Here is a 17,243-nt window from a genome sequence, read left to right as displayed (position 1 = left end):
CATGTTTAAAATGGAATTTAATAATTGTCATAAATATTAAATGTCTTACTTTTACCTACCAATAAAATCTCTTACCTATGGATATGTGTAATTCTTTGTCTATAATACTAAAAGATATGTAATTACTATTACAACTTCAAGGGGCCCACAATGTTTACAGTGGGCCCTTTAGACTTTGTTGAGTGTGTAGTTTATCCAACTACTAGAGATATTTTTTCCTTACAATTCTAGATCTATACCACTGTTTTGACTATGGCACAAATGTAATGCACATTTCAATAAAACAGTACGGCTGGGAATTAACAGGCTAATAAAAAGGACTTTAAAGGTGCATTAAATTAGAATTTAAGATGTCTCCTGCATCTGCAGCACAAATGCTAACAAAATATAAATCTGTTATTAACTTTTTATAGTCATGCAAAGCAATAAAAGCTAAAAAATGTTGAAGATTTATCAGCACATATCTATAAGATGAACAGAATATAACACAGAATTGCTAAATTCTGAACAATTTAAAAGAACAAAGTTAAATTATGAAACATATGTGTTAGGAAGAGGAAAAAAAATTTAGGGAAGAGGTGAAGAGAAATAATGTATATATATATATACACTTTGTTTCCTTTCAAAACTAATGTTTTATTTTGGCCTACAAGGCAGTCCAAGATTTATCTTTAATGAACACAAAAGCCAAGAAACTATTTTCTGTCCTTTAAATGACTGTAGCATTAAACTAGGATATTCTGTTCCAGGGACAATACATGTGTCACATGTCACTGTTTGCAACAATATACCATTTGTGTCAAATATGTGCTGACAATACAACCTGGCGCTTTCTCATTAGGATCATACAACCTGTTAGCTGTTGCTTAATAATACATTAACCTATTGAGAATGTTCATTGTTTAAGTCATAATTGCACAGATCTAATTGTTACATGCGGCTGGGAAATTAAAATGATGATCCTCTGAGACAGCTCTGTTCAAAATTAATGTAATAATTAAAGAAAAAAAAATTTTAATTATATTCTTGCTGGCATATCTGAAGGCTTTTAATGCCTTCATAGTCAGATTTTAAAAGAAAAGTGATGCTTCTCAAAAAGAATTATCAAAATGGTGTACTTCCATCTATTTAGCTATATGGAAAGGAAAATGTTTAGGGTTTTAGGGGTATAAAGACTCTAAATTATTAATATGAAAAAATAAATAAAAACTGTTTATATTTCACTTACAGAAGCCATATTTATGAAAATGCATTAAAAATTTAATACAGAAAGTTCAGAGATTGCCCACACACTATTTTGAGAAGCTGAAATATTGCAGCATGTTACATTGCAGTAAAATCCTAATAAATTTTTTAAATTTTATATAGTGTAAGAAAATGACTGCATAAAATTCACCGTTAACTGTAACAAGTATTATTTCATTGTAGGTATTACCAGAGTCCTCACTTGTCGGAATATATTATAAATTTGGTAATATAAGTTTGTTTTTTCCCATCCCTTAAAAATACCAGTTTGTCAGTATTTTAAAGGATTTTGAATACCAATAGTTATCACTTGTAAGTTGTCTTGGACAGCTGACCATTGCTAAAGGTGCCACATTCTAAGAAAAACAAAAAAAATTCTCAGATTCAGAAAAAAGCCTTGAAAAATATTTACTTCTTAGACTGCTATTAATAGTTTGCCACATAACAAATCAGTAGAAGTCCTACTTTTCTTACATATTTTTAAATAAGGCTATTTTTAATATTAAATTAATTAAATGAAACATTGCTTTTAAAAAGATACTTGTGGTTCTCATAAAATAATTTTAGGCTTCCTAATTTAGCAAAAAATATAAGTGGTTATAGTAGATAACAGAAATTCTCTAAGGCATAATTTTTGATATGATACAAGCATAATTCATAAGTTCCTTATTGTTTTCATGAACATTATCTTTCTAAAATAAAAATAAACAAATGCATGCTTAACATTCTCCATATCTCACCTGTAAAAATCATATTTAAAAAGTGTATTTCAGGGCTTCCCTGGTGGCGCAGTGGTTGAGAGTCCGCCTGCTGATGCAGGGAACACGGGTTCGTGCCCCGGATCGGGAAGATCCCACATGACGCGGAGCGGCTGGGCCCGTGAGCCATGGCCGCTGAGCCTGCGCGTCTGGAGCCTGTGCTCCGCAACGGGAGAGGTCCCAACAGTGAGACGCCCGCGTACCGCCAAAAAAAAAAAAAAGTGTATTTCAAGAGCTCATTTCAGAAATGTTTACATCCCATCTTGTAAGTAACCCAGGAAACAAACTGACCAGAACTAAGGAATTGAATATGCCTGATTCCCTCTAGTCACAGTGTTCATTCTTTTATGCCACAACTGAGAAGTAAGAGTAGGGCAAGAAAATGGAAAGTTTTTTTTTTTTTTTTAATTGTAAGATAATCAATCATGCATAACCAGAAATATGCATTCAAAAATAAAATTATTTTGATAGAAGTCAACTTTTAAAAGGTGACTTCTTAATATAAGCAATTTTAATACAGTAGTTTGTAATAATTTGGCCTGAAAAATTTAAATGATGCAATACAATTTTACATTGTATGTAAGGAAAGACGCAGAAATCTCATAAAAGCACTAATCCTTAGGTAATAGTACTTGTTTACTGATCTGCCAAATTTTACATCAATTCAAGTGACTCCTTTGACCATATCTTAAATGAAATAGTGTGGTTTCTAACTTCAAGTTCTTACAAGTGCCCAAATTAATAATCATAATAGCTAAGTTAAGGGCTGAATATGTGCAAAGTATTTTATTTAGTGTTTTCTGTATAGAAATGCACAATCCCTCACGCCAGTTCCTTAGAGCCAGATATGTTTAGGATTTTAGGTAATTCAAGTGCATGTACCATTTTATGTCATGCCCCATCTGGGTTGAGCAGCACCCCATATTTAACGAGTTTAATAATTCACAGTAAAATATGAAAAGCCACAATGAGTGGGATCAATAAAGGCTAAAAATTGTCTCAAGTCAGTTTAGGTAAGGTTTTCTGCTAAATTAATTTTGGACCCAACTTAAAAAAAGAAAAAAAACTGTTAGTTTTAAAGCTTTATGGATTTCAGAATTTTGAATAAATGATCGTGGACCTTGGTCATCTCACACACCTATGAGAAAAGTAACCACACACCTATGAGAAAAGTAATGTCATTACTATTTTATATACAAGGAAACTGAGGTTTAACACTGCTAAATATCTCACCCAAAATTGTATAGCTAGATTCCACATATATGTGTTAGTATACGGTATTTGTTTTTCTCTTTCTGACTTAGGGGGTGGGATAGGGATTGTGGGAGGGAGAAGCAAGAGGGAGGAGATATGGGGATGTATGTATATGTATAGCTGATTCACTTTGTTATACAGCAGAAATTAACACACCATTGTAAAGCAATTATACTCCAATAAAGATGTTAAAAAAATTGTATGGCTAGTACCATAAACACAGAGCATTGATTTCAACCTAAGTTTTCTGTCTATAGGGCCTAGAAGTACTTAGAGAAATTGCCCATAATAAACCTGACAATTTCACAGATGCCACTGTGTCTTTATTCCAGATTTTGTATTGCTTTGTTTGTTTAAAACTATTTCTCTTTATAAAAAGCTGTTAGAAATTTATGTTTACTGGTCTCTGAAACTATACAGTTAAGTAGTGTTTTCTAAGGGTCTATAGAAAAGTGAGCACACTCTAAAATTCATATTCAGTTCTTTAAATTATAACTTGAAAATTTTTATTAAACTTGCAACTATAATAAGAGAATTTTAAGTGGGAAAATATACATTTGATGGATAAACTTTTTAATTTTTATTTTCACCTATTTAAGACAGGTGTTCTCAAGACTCAAACTATGAAGTTGCTCAATGGTTAAGACATTTGGTAAGAAGACTCTTATGATAGTTCAGCAAATAGACCCAAATCATAATAACATATGTTCTAACTTATAGAAGGAATACTCATAAAAGAATGCTTAATTTATAGAAAAAAAATCCCTTATTAAAAGGAAAAATTCCCATTTTACTACCGTGACTGATTGAAGATAGTACTATTACCTTTTCGAAAATGTTCTATTTTTTTAATAGGTAAGTTATTTTACTGTGTCAAAATATACATAACATAAAACTTAGCATTTTAATCATTTTTTTGGTGTACAGTTAAGTGGCGTTAAGCACATTTACATTGTTGTGAAATTGTCACCACCATCCATCTCCAGAAGTTTTCCAACTTCCCAAACTGACACTATGTATCAATTAAAAACCAACTCCCCATTCTTCCTGCCCCTCAGTCCCCTGCAACTACCATTCTATTTTCTGCCTCTGAATTTGACTATTCTAGGGACCTCATATGAGCAAATCATGTAATATTTGTCATTTTGTGACTGGCTTACTTCACTCAGCATAATGTCTTCAAGATTCATCTATGTTTTAGCATGTGTCAGAATTTGATTCCTTTTTAAGACTGAATAATATTCCATTGACTCCATATACCACATTTTGTTTATGCATTCATCCATCAATGTTCTTCTGGCAATTGTGAATAACGTTGCTATGAACATTAACGTAAAAATATCTGTTCAAATCCCTTATTTCAATTTCTTTGGGTATATACCCAGAAGTGGAATTGATAGATCACACAGTAATTCTATGTTTAATTTTTTGAGGAATCACCATACTGTTTTTCACAATGGCTAAAAACATTTTACATTCCTACCAGAAATTCACAAGAGTTCCAATTTCCCCACATTCTCACCAGCATGTGTTAGAAAAAAAATTTTTTTTGTATAATTTTACCTTACCCAGTGACCCCAAACTACTTACAGCTATTAACTCATTACTAATCACAAATAAGTATTTTAATTTTCTGTTTATTTTTCTACACATTGTTCTATTATTTTTTAACCTCTAGTATATTGCACAGTATATATTACATTAAAATTTGAATGAATGAATGAACCTTATTAGAGATTTAATATATATACTGACAGGCCTATGTAAGTTACCCAAATCCAAGAACATAATTATTTAATGAGATTTGACATGGGTACATAACAAACTTTGGATTCTCTCGTGCTTATAAGCCTTGTTCTTAGGGTCACAGAGGAGAGACCACCTAAATCAGACTACATAGCTTTCTTAAGCTACCTGCCAGTACATGCAGATAAGTTCTAAGACCATAAAGCATTATAGAGAGCCTGGCCTACCTTTTAAAACAAGTTTTATCTGAATTATCAGATATACTTCAGACTTGTAGGGTTCCTCAAGGCTGCTCATGAAAGTGCCAACCAGAAACTTCCAATTTTTAAATTATTAGGGATGAGCAATTAGCACTAACCAACTCAGATTTTCTTATACCAAAAAAATATGGAATATTTACTGATCTTCTGGTCCAAGAGACTCTAGGGACGGCCAAAAAACTGGTCAGAATTCACAGAATGCCAGTCTGAGCTATGTCCCTAGCATAGTCAGTCCAGTGAAATAAGAAAAAAAATATTAGTTGACATCAGGACAGAGTCAAATAGTAATTCATGTAGTTAAACTATTTGCAGACATGTTAAGGTAATAGAAGACTGGAAGTGAAGAATTTTTAACAAAACAAAAAGTTTATTAAAGATGCTCAGTTATCTGGACTTTCCTTGTTTAAAATTCTTCAGAAGGTCATGGTAGCTAATAATTATAGAACAATAATTTCACCACAGACACTGATGATGGTCTTAGTTTAACAAAGCCTCCTTTCTTCTACACTACACAAAATAGAAAAGATCTATTTAATTTCATACCATCTTGGGGAGATTAACCTGCACAGATACACTCAGTGGCAAATCAACCAATCTCTTTAAGGGACATAAGGGAAAAGGAATATGTAGACAAATAGGAAAAGTCATATATGTAAACTGCTAAAGTCTTCCCTAGTATTTGGTTCTAAATGTATCTTTAGAAGAGTTTGGAACATTGTCTGGCTTAAAAGTGTTTGCCTAATAAATATAATAATAGCGCTAATCAGACCACTGGCTATCAACTTTGCAATACTTGTAGGTCAAAAAGAATTTGTTGTTAGAAGCAAACAAATTCAAAATTAATTTTGAATTACTGATATGCTCTTCCAAAAAGAGAATAGTGCATTTCCTCTGCAGGAAGATCCAAAAAGAAATATGTTCACTTGAGCAATTGAGGGGTGCTAACTAATTATTATCATATGACTAATTAATTAGCATCGCACAAACCTACGATTCATGTTAAATATAGTCTGTTCCAGAGTGATTTTATAAACCTGGACCAAGGAATCAATCAGTCAGTAGGGTAGTATTTGTTTCTGAGTTTGAAAGTAGCACTTGTCAAATACATTTCCAGGAAGAATTTGCAAAAATGTCAACTCTTTTGAATTCAAGCTGGAAGGAAAACTAACAAAAATTCAGATGCTTACACATACGTTTCTCTTTTCTCAGAATTCATCAATTAGATATTGAGGAAGTTCATTTAAAATTTAATTATCCAAGTTTTCCTTCTTTTATAACTTACCCTTATGATTAATTACCCCATACTTGTTGATTATTTTCTGTCTTTCCTATGAACATATTAGCATGAAACCATAACGATGTTAAATTACCTTTAAAAACACATAAAAATCAGTGGAGCATGCTGTTTTCCTCTTTACATGAAATCTGCTCTAAATATATTACAATATTTTAACACATTTTAGGAGTGTTTATTTTAGCCCCAATTCTAACACAGCTTGGGCTTACTGAACATGTTAAGTGGAGCCTGTGCCTCTCTGTATGGCATTCTGGATTGTTGTAATAAGGTGTATCCAGGTTGGATTTTTTCATTATTGATTTAATCAATAAATATTTTCAGAAATGATGAGAAACATGTAAGACTTTTAACTAGCTAAAATTGGCTTTTTATTCCTAATATTTTTATAATAGTATTGCTTCATTCTGAAGATAACTATGTCAAAATATTTCCTTCATTAAAAAAGTAAATCAGAGTTTCCGAAGCACGTTCTATATTTTAAAATTCATCTAAAGGGAATGACACTGACACTATGCTAGAACAGCCTACAGTACCCCCCAATATTTTGGCTTGCTGTCCAGAAAGCAATGGTTTATTTGAGTGTCTGCCTCTTCTGTGAAACTCTCATGTGTACCATATGTTAACAATCATATAACCTTATTACACATTCCTATTATCTTTTTGTTTTGTTGACACTTATCATGTGTGAGTATGTTTGCATATGTGCGTTTATGTGTGTGTATGAGAGAAAGAAAGCGGAGGACTGAGAAGAGAAAGATCATGGGGAAAGACTCAACCTTATTCATCCTATTTTCTAGACAATGATAGCAACACTCAAGAAATGTTTGTCAAATGAATATTAATTTGGTTCCAAAGTTAGAATTGTACTATAAATTGCCTTTGAAATGTGGTAAACTCATTTAAACAAATACTTCATTATACCTCTCTTCATTTAAATGAGCATGTAATTTTATGTAAAATGGTGGTGCTTTTATCGGCGGTATTAATTTTCTTTGGTTTATCAAAAGTTCACATGTATCATTTCTACATTCATCCATTCATTGAGTCAATAAATATGTATTCAGGACCTGCTATATACTATGCTATATACTAAACACATACTAGGCACTGAGGATATATTTTGATACTGAAATATTTAAATATATGAATCAAGTTCATCTTAACAATACCATATAAATCAATGTAATAAGGTAATAGTAATAAGGCTAATTTCACTATAGGCTAGATCTATATCACAAATATGATTCTTAAACATGGAGCAGGCATATTTTTTAAAACAAGATGAATGATCAGTTAAGTAAAATATCAGTTAAAATTATTGGTTTTATGTAGACTAATTTCTGGTAAACTCTTTTTATGTATACCAGCTAATTATACTAATAATATTATATTAATAACAATAAAACACTAATTTTATATCAATTATTCACAGAAATTCATTTTATTTCATTATATAAATTATCTATATAAATAATTTTATATAAATTATTAACTGAGCATCTACCAATGTGCCAGACACAGAGGATACAAAAGTAAACAAGCAAGTCAGAAATCCCTGATCTTAAGAAGCTTACATCTAGGGAGATAGGTGAAAATAAAAGATAAATCCACACATTATACAGTATGATATAGTAATATATACTAAGGAGGAAAAATGAGAGAAGAGGAATATGGGTTGAAATTTTAAATAGGGTGGCATAGGGAAGGCCTCACTGGGAAAGTAGCATTTGAGTAAAAACCTAAAGCAAGAGGCAAATTATTCTTACAGGTGTGAGAGAGAAGCAGAATCCACACCAAGGGAGCAGCAAGTAAAGACCTTCAGGCAGAAACAAGGTTGGTTCATTCAAAAGTCAATGATTAGGCTGCTACAGCTGAAGGTGAGTGAAGGAGGAGGAAAGGCAATAAGAGAACTCAAAAACATAATGGAGTGTGGGTGTCATAGGAACTTGGAGACCTTTGCAAAGATTTTGACTTTGTGTATGAGATGGAAGGCACTAGGAAAGTTTTGAAAAGAGGAATGACATGATCTAAACAACTTTTAACAAACCACTCTGTTACTTTGGAAAATATGAAAACATTGTGCACATTTTGACATCACAGACCACATTGGCACCCATGAAAACAACACTCTAGTAATTAAAATCCTTCCTGAAATCTCATAGCCTAAACACGTTATTAATTCAATCTAGTCTCCGTCCACTTCATAACTGTTTGGAAGAAGGTAATAAATCACTCATGAACCAGCTGGATATTTCTGAACTTTATATGTCACTCAGGTCACAGAAAGATATCATTATCTTGATCTCCAATCCTGCCTACTATCAGGAAATGGAAAAACTAGTTTGGGGAAAGTAAGAAATTCTTTCTAAATAAATGACCAGTGAAATTCAAAAGGCCAGTCACATTATTGAAAGATTATTTGTTTTATTATTCATCCTTTTGGATAGTTAAATATTATCTGATTTATCAAAGGTTAGCCAAACATAAATCTCTAAAATGATAATGATTATCAACAGAAAACGTCAAGTTTTAATGTTTTAAAACTTGCATAAATTAAGCAATCTATAAAATCTATTCAGATCTATTTTTTTTCTATTTTTACAAAATAAGTTAGTAACTGATTTTACAAACAATGATATCTCATCTTTGGAGTATTTTGCCTTCTAATTACTAAGGATTCTATTACTGGTAAAGTTAATTACTTTTTTACATTAATAATTAGAAATTGTCCTCCAAATGAAGCAAAAGACTCTATCATTTTTTTCTTTCTAATTTTTTTTTTTTTTTTTACAAAATGTTAACTGTTTTGTTTCTAAACCAAATATATGATTTTTCCATTTGGCTGTGCTTGGGTAAAGAAATGTGAATCAAAGTCTCCCTTGACTATAAGTATCTATGATTGGCTTCCAGAGGTAACATCAGCAACCAATGGTTACACAATTCTAAAACTTTCTGTCTCTCCCAGAATATCATTTATTTGTAAAATTTTACACAAATCAGGTCTCCATATTTGTATTTCTACCTTTATTTCTAGCCAAAGCAGAAAAAAACTATAGGTTTTTGAAATTTCTTTCTCAGTCAACAACAGGAAATCACTTTTTAATGCAAATATAAATTATTTTAAGCAAGTTCTAATTTTAAATTATCATTTTTTATCTTGTTAGTTAAAACTGTGCCATTTACCTTCTGAATTCAAAAAAATCCTCAAATGTTGAAATTTAAACCAATGCCTGCAGACTAACTCCATTCAGTTATCAAATACCATAGTTTTTATTTGTCATAAGCCTCATTATATGTCAGTAATAACAAATGGCATTGTTTTCTCTTATTAAAAAAAACCAATTTGATAGCAACATGAATCAAAAAGTTAGAATAGACATTTATTCATAAGACATCAATAACCACTTTTTAAAATCAAAATATGTGGTTAGAATTTTTTTGAAACTGAGTTGGTTATATAACATTTTAATCTGATGTCAAATGCCATTGTTAAAGAGTTTCATGAATACTACTCCTAAAGCCCAAAAGAAAGACTGTTCTAACTTCTTCAAGACTCCTAATGTATGGGAGAGAATTTCCTCTTGTGAGTTCCTACCATACCCATGATAATTTTATTCATATTTTTATAATCAGTGGTTCTGACTTCTCATAAGTTTGTTGGTTACAGCACTGAACTAATGATTTGTAAATTCATTTATTTTTCATATGGTCCTGTTTCCACAGACCCATTTTACGGTAACAGGCTGTCAATGTAACCCTGGCCAGTTATTGCACAGCTATCGTATATACCACTGCAACCCCAGCACCTAGCACAGGATCTGACACAAGCCAGGGAGAAAGGTAATTGGCGGTAGTCAAATAATGCTTAAGAGAGGGATACCACTAAAGTCAAAGTGTCTGGGTTCACATGCTAGGATTGCCCTTCTGACTCTGTGTCCTTAAGCAAATTACTTAGATACAGTTATAAAATGGTTTTATGTTTGTAATTATTGAACGGGATTAAATGAGGCACTACATGTATTTGGCAGTGAACTTTTTATGTTATACATTAAATATTAAAAAGGAAACAAATAGCTGATGATGGCTTATACCTAATGCCACATACTTTCACCCACATGCATGATGAACTATCTCTATGTTCTGTTCTTGAAAGTTCTTTATTACAGTTTTAAGGTATCATAAGTAGCATGATCATGCATACTATGGTTTGCAATTCACCATCCTTTTTTTTCTGACAAGTACTGAAAAAAACTCTTTAATAAGGTTTTCATAAGTACAATTAAGTACAGTGATATTTATAAATGCCTATTCTGCAAGAGTTTCTAAAATGGAATTGGGTATAAACATATTCTAGAAAAGTAATCTCTTCAAATTCTTTCATTCTCTTCCTATTAAAATGATCAGTGATGGTATAATAAAACTTTTGTCAAGAATAAAAGATTGCCATAAAAATCCTTGTGATAAGAGCTAGAATAAGAGAAATGTAGCCGATTCAGTCACATTAAAGAGATAAAAGACAGTGGAGTCAATTTGAACAATGATAGTAGATCATGATTTATATTAAAAAGACTTTTTCAATTAATGGAATAATCTGTTTGTTTTCCAGTGAACAATGCTATGTACTTGAAACAGTAGCATCTGTTCTCATATGATAATATATGAAAGAAGGGAAATTAATTTGTCTTTAACCATGTGCTATAAAACATATTAGTTATGAACTCAAAGAAGCATGAAACATTATTTCAACTGAAGTGGAATCAGATCTAAGTTTGTTAATGTTATTCATGCTATATTAAATATAGGATAACAAGAACAAGTTTAAGACCTGAAACATTTTTTAGGGATTCTTTGGGATAAGACTGCTTATATATAATGTCATAAACAAATTACATAGTTATAAAACAGCATAGACTTTGTAATACGACAGATTGAGTCTTGCAATTTATTACTTTTCTGATCTGGACAAGTTACTTGAACTTTTTACATCTAATCTCATCTATAAAATGAATAGAATTTTACCTGCTTAAAGGAGACAGAATTTTATCTAACAGAGGAGGTCATCTACTCAAAGAGTATAGACTAGAACCTAACTTTGTATCATATAAGGAAGTGTAAGTTCCTTTCTTTCATCCTGCCATTCTTTTCTAGAATGTATATGACTTTATGAATAGTTTTACCTTTTTTTGAAATTTAAACAATTAGGTGAAAGATTAAATCAGACTGTACTAATCAAAAGCATACACTTCTTTAAAATTGAGTTGCAGAGGTTAATATATATTATTGCAAACAATATTGCAAAAAAGTAGCTACTTGATGAAAGGATTTATTTATTTATTTATTTTTGGCTTTGGTGGGTCTCCGTTGTTGCACGCAGGCTTTGTCTCGTTGTGGCGAGTGGGAGCTACTCTTCGTTGCAGTGCACAGGCTTCTCATTGCGGTGGCTTCTCTTGTGGAGCACGGGCTCTAGGCGCGCGGGCTTCAGTAGTTGTGGCACATGCGCTCAGTAGTTGTGGTTTGTGGGCTCTAGAGCTCAGGCTTAGTAGTTGTGGTGCACGGGCTTAGTTGCTCCGCGGCATGTGGGATCTTCCCGGACCAGGGTTCGAACCCATGTCCCCTGCATTGGCAGGCGGATTCTTAACCACTGTGCCACCAGGGAAGTCCTGAAAGGATTTAAATATTTGCTTATTTTATGCTATATGATCTCTTCTCTTACGGTCTATATCCCCCTTATTTAAAGAATATTTACAAAGCTTGAAAACAGAAAAAAAGAACTGGTTAAAGATGAGTCTCTTGTACATGCCAGGCATGTTTCTGACTTAGCATCTCCATCCACTGTTCCCTCTGCCTGGATTGTGCTTCCCTCTTATATCTACAAGGCTAATTCCTTCTCTTTCTTTAGGCTTTCATTCAAAAGTCACTTTTTCAGTGAAGCCTTCCACGTAACACCTTATTTAAAATTCCAGGATACTCTCTCATTGGTTTTTCTCCTTGGTACATACTACTATAACATATTATATAATATGCTTAATTATCTTGGAGAAAGATTTCATAGAAGAAAAGAGACCTGGAAAAGGAGAGACAAATTTTGAAATATATAAAAATGGCTAAGGCAAGAGCTTATACTGGAATAGGATACAATTGAGATTTAGAAGAAGAGGAAAGGAATAATGATGATAAGGAAGACACTTCATTAGTCTTGAAATGCAACATGAGAAACATGGATTTCATATGGAGATCTTGACAGTGTTATTGGATGGATGGAGGCAGTGAGAATTCAAAACACTAAGAAGGTGAGCTTTACTGCTTACTGAGTTTATCAGGGAAGGAGATAGACATCTTAAACAGAAACTGCCAAAATATGCCAGTAACAGTTGCATCACTCTGAGCAACACTTCTGGCATTACATGCTGATAACTGCTTATCTAAAGGGAAAAAACTATATATATATATATATATATATATATATGTATTTTTCTGTATCATAATTTCTTAATTAGATGAACAGGAAGTATCTAAATATATAGTTTAAGGAACTTTATTCATTTTCATTCTTTTATACTTTAAGGAAACTATGGAAGTAGAGTTTCAAAATAATTTTTAACTCAGAAAAACACTCTCCTGATGTATTTTATTGGACTAAATTTAAATCCACATGTATATCAGAACATACAATAAGCATTTTAGATGTTTCCATCTTCTTAACTTTAATAGCATCTGTGCTATACTGGAGACTTTCTGACCCCATAATTTCTTTACATGACGATTCATAATCTTTTCTATGAAAATAAAATTGTTGTCACAGACACTTGAAATGTTCAACTTAGATGGATTCTCTGTGTTTTCTGCATATGAAAATTTTCCTTATTTAATAACAATACAGACTGTATGTTGAGATATTAAACATAACCATTTTTAAATGCATATTACATATTTCATCTTAGTGTGCATATGCTATTTCTTTGATATCAAAAGAAACTGTTACAAAGTCATTATGAAAATGGCTACTCTATATATATTTTCCCAAAATGTATTATAACTTTTATTTTTCCTGCTACCTTAGAGAAAAGAGTGTTTTATGATATTTCCCCAATATTCTATAGCAAGTACTTTTTTCCCACTTACTTTTAGGAATGCAGTAGAAACTAAAGGTTCAGAGAGTACAGCTGTTATTATAACAACTTGTTGAAACTCTGACTTTCTCACTTATTATTGGTGCTATGGACCAAATTGGCCTCTCCCTCCCCAGTAGTCATATGCTGAAGCCCTAACCCCTTAATGTGACTGTATTTGGACACAGGCCTATAAGCAGTATAAGGAAGTAACAGATTAAATGAGGTCATTAGGGTGGGGCCCTGATCCCTTAGAATTAGATCCCTTAGAATAGTGATTCTATAAAAAACACACCAGAGAGAGAGTCCTTCCTCTCTCTCTCTCCACCATGTGAGGAGAGAACAATAAGAAAGACTACAAGAAGCCAGGAAGAGAACTTTCACCAGAAAGCAACCATACTGGCATATTTATCTTGCACTTTCAGCATCCAGAGGTTGCTTCATTGCAATCTCTCAATCTATTTATCATTTTGTACTGGACATCTTCTTTCCTAATGAATAATGAAATATTGAGTATGATTCTAAATGAAATCAATATAGCCCATATTAAAATTAAAAGTTGGTTTTCAACATAATTTTTTTTTAATAACAAGAGTTTGTCCTACTAAATGCACACTGTTTTCTTTTAGAGATACTAAATGGTGGTAAGGGAATTTTATTGGTCAATAAGTTTGCTGTTTCCCACCCAATACTCCAGACTGAAGAGAAGACATTTCTCCCCTCAGCAAACCAAGCAAACAGCCTGTTTGCCATGCCTCTTACCTGAATGACCCAAATTGTTTTCCAGCATAAGATTATGAGTATAGAGATAGAAAAGGAAGGAAGGTAAGCGTAGAAAAAGTAATTGCCTCAGAAAGCTCATTTAGACTGTGGCTATAAGGACATAATCGACATTCTTTGAAGGCCTTACACCTTTTCTCATTCACTTCTTTACTCCACCTTCTTTATGTCACTCTAGGACATCATCAGTTACTGCTTGTACTAACTGTAGCTTCTACAAGTATCTCTTCCTCTAATCTTTACCAAACTTCCATTCATCCCTCAAATATCCATTTAAGCACTACTTCTGGTAGAAGCCTTCCCTGGAGAGGACAAACACACACACACAGCATACAAACATACTCAAAGGCAGGTGCTCATGACAATTTCTTACCTAGCACCTTGCGCTGCTGAATACTTAACATTCTCAGTTGCAATTAATATCAGCCTTCTCTGAAAGACCATGACTGTATCTTCCTGATCACTCTGTCCTTAGTGATTAGCTAAGAGCCAGGCATATAGTTGACACTTTATAACACAGTATTCATGATTCACTCATTGAATGAATTAATAAAACATACTTGTGGAGGAGAATGGGGGTACAAAGAGTAATAGTTCCACATTCTATGCATGAGGGCTTAATGGTGAACTGTTGTCTCAGAAATGAGTAGAAATTCAACAGGAATTCTAATGAGTTGTACGATCATAAGAGAGCAGTTTTAAAAGTCGATTTTACATGTTTACAGGAACAGATGAAAGATACTGGAATAGTGCAAAGCCCTCTCATATTATCCCAAAGCACTGACATGGGACCTGCATAATTTGAAAATGTTTATATCTTTCTAACAACTGATATGAGTAAAAGCCTAGAGTAATTGTGTGAAAAATACAAATATAAATGCATTCATTCAATTTCTCAAGTAAATATAATTTTGCTGAGCAAATGGCAAGATTTCCTTAAAGCAGGATGATAGGAGGGGAAGGGCAGGGAGGGACAGATTGGGAGTTTGGGATTGACATGTACATACTGCTATATTTAAAATGAATAACCAACAAGGACCTACCATATAGCACAGGGAATTCTGCTCAATATTACGTAACAACCTAAATGGGAAAATAATTTGAGAAAGAATAGATACATGTATATGTATAACTAAATTTATACTAAATGTATAACTAAATCACTTTGCTGTACACGTGAAACTATCACAATATTGTTAATCAATTATACTCCAATATAAAATAAAAAGTTAAAAAAAAAACAGGATGATAGGAATAATCACTAGCCTCCAACTTGCTTGATACTGTAACTTCATAACCATATTTAGTAAAATCTACAGCCTGTTTAATTGCTTTCCATTTTAAGTATTAACTGTTTTCCTCAGAACTTCAAATAAGGTCACCAGACCAGAAGGCCATGGGAGTGGCCTATCAAAAAAGAATTCAGTTTTTTGAGAGTTTTTTCATGAATCAGTGTTGAATTCTGTCAAATGCTTTTCCTGCATCTATTGAGATTATCGTATCATTTTATCCTTTATTTTATTAATGTGGTATATCGTATTGATTGATTTGTAGATGTTGAACCATCCTTGTATCCCTGTAATAAATTTCACTTGGTCATGGTGAATGATCGTTTTAATGTATTGTTGAAATTTTTTGGTAATATTTTGTTGAGGATTTTAGCATCTATGTTCAGCAGGGATATTAGCCTATAATTTTCTTGTCATGTACTTGTCTGGATTTGGATCAGGGAAATGCTGGCCTTGCTAAATGAGTTTGGAAATGTTCCCTCCTCTTCTATTTCTGAAAGAGTTTGAGAAAGACTGCTATGGACAGAAAGTCATGCAGGATTTCTATGTCATAGTCTGGAAGTAGATTTCTTCTTGTATTATGTTGAGGTACATTCCCTCTACACCCAGTTTGTCACTGCCCTCCATTGATACCAGACAGTCTGGGTCTGCCACAAGTGTGATTCCCAGCTCTGGGACACAACTGTGCACTTTGGGAATAGGGGGCCCTGGGGAAGACTCCAAACTTGGTGTTGGCAACCAACACTGCAGCAAGGCAGACACAATCCTGTGCTTAGGTTCCAGCTTAAAGATTCTAAAAATATATCCTTGCCTCTAGGGTATGACTAAGCCTCCTAGCTGGAGGTCATTGCTCTATATTGTGAACTTTCAGTGGACCCTGAAGGATGACTGGGCTGCCCTGAATCTCCATGGGAAATGTGATGACATCATGCAGCTCTCTTGGACAAGCTGAGCCTGGAGATCTCCTTCTACAGCAGGTGGCAAAACTCCATCTTTTGCCAGGCAACTTCCCTGTATTTGGATGAAGAAGAAGTCATACAGAAGCAGAGAGGAGGCTCTGCCTGGGGAAAGGGCCCCCCATCTGACTCAGCCCCCATTCTAGGGAGCTAGTTTGGCAGGGGCTGCACCAAATGCACAAAAAGAAAGAAAGTAACATAACCTCATGTTTGATGAAGAAAAACAATGGGCAATTTCCATATGGCCATAACTCTCCTTCACAGGTAAGTATTATCTTGAAGGCCTGGGCTGCCCTCATGGGTTCTACTAAGAAATCTTTGGGGGTGACACTACCATTGTGACGTTTTAAGTCACTTGTCTCTGCTTGTAGAGAAACCCATTGCACTGCTGTGATTGTCCTCTGATATAGGTTTGACTGTTGAAGACACTTCCCACCTAAAAGGAGGTAGCTGTGACATCTTTCTGTGAGAAGAGAACACAGGAGGTTATTCCAGACCTGGCTGGCCAAGAGGAGCACATTAATCATTCACTGGGCTAGTCTCAGGAAC

General features: G+C 33.3%; 1 pseudogene; it reads left to right on the top strand.

Moving 5' to 3' along the window:
- Positions 1 to 5,577: 5,577 nt before the first annotated feature.
- LOC141279223 (NAD-dependent protein deacetylase sirtuin-7 pseudogene) lies at positions 5,578 to 16,896 on the top strand (annotated as a pseudogene).
- The last annotated feature ends 347 nt before the right edge of the window (positions 16,897 to 17,243 follow it).

This window comes from Tursiops truncatus, chromosome 7, assembly GCF_011762595.2.
Source record: "Tursiops truncatus isolate mTurTru1 chromosome 7, mTurTru1.mat.Y, whole genome shotgun sequence".
Classification (NCBI taxonomy): domain Eukaryota; kingdom Metazoa; phylum Chordata; class Mammalia; order Artiodactyla; family Delphinidae; genus Tursiops; species Tursiops truncatus.
This window is presented reverse-complemented; position numbering and strand designations above follow the sequence as displayed.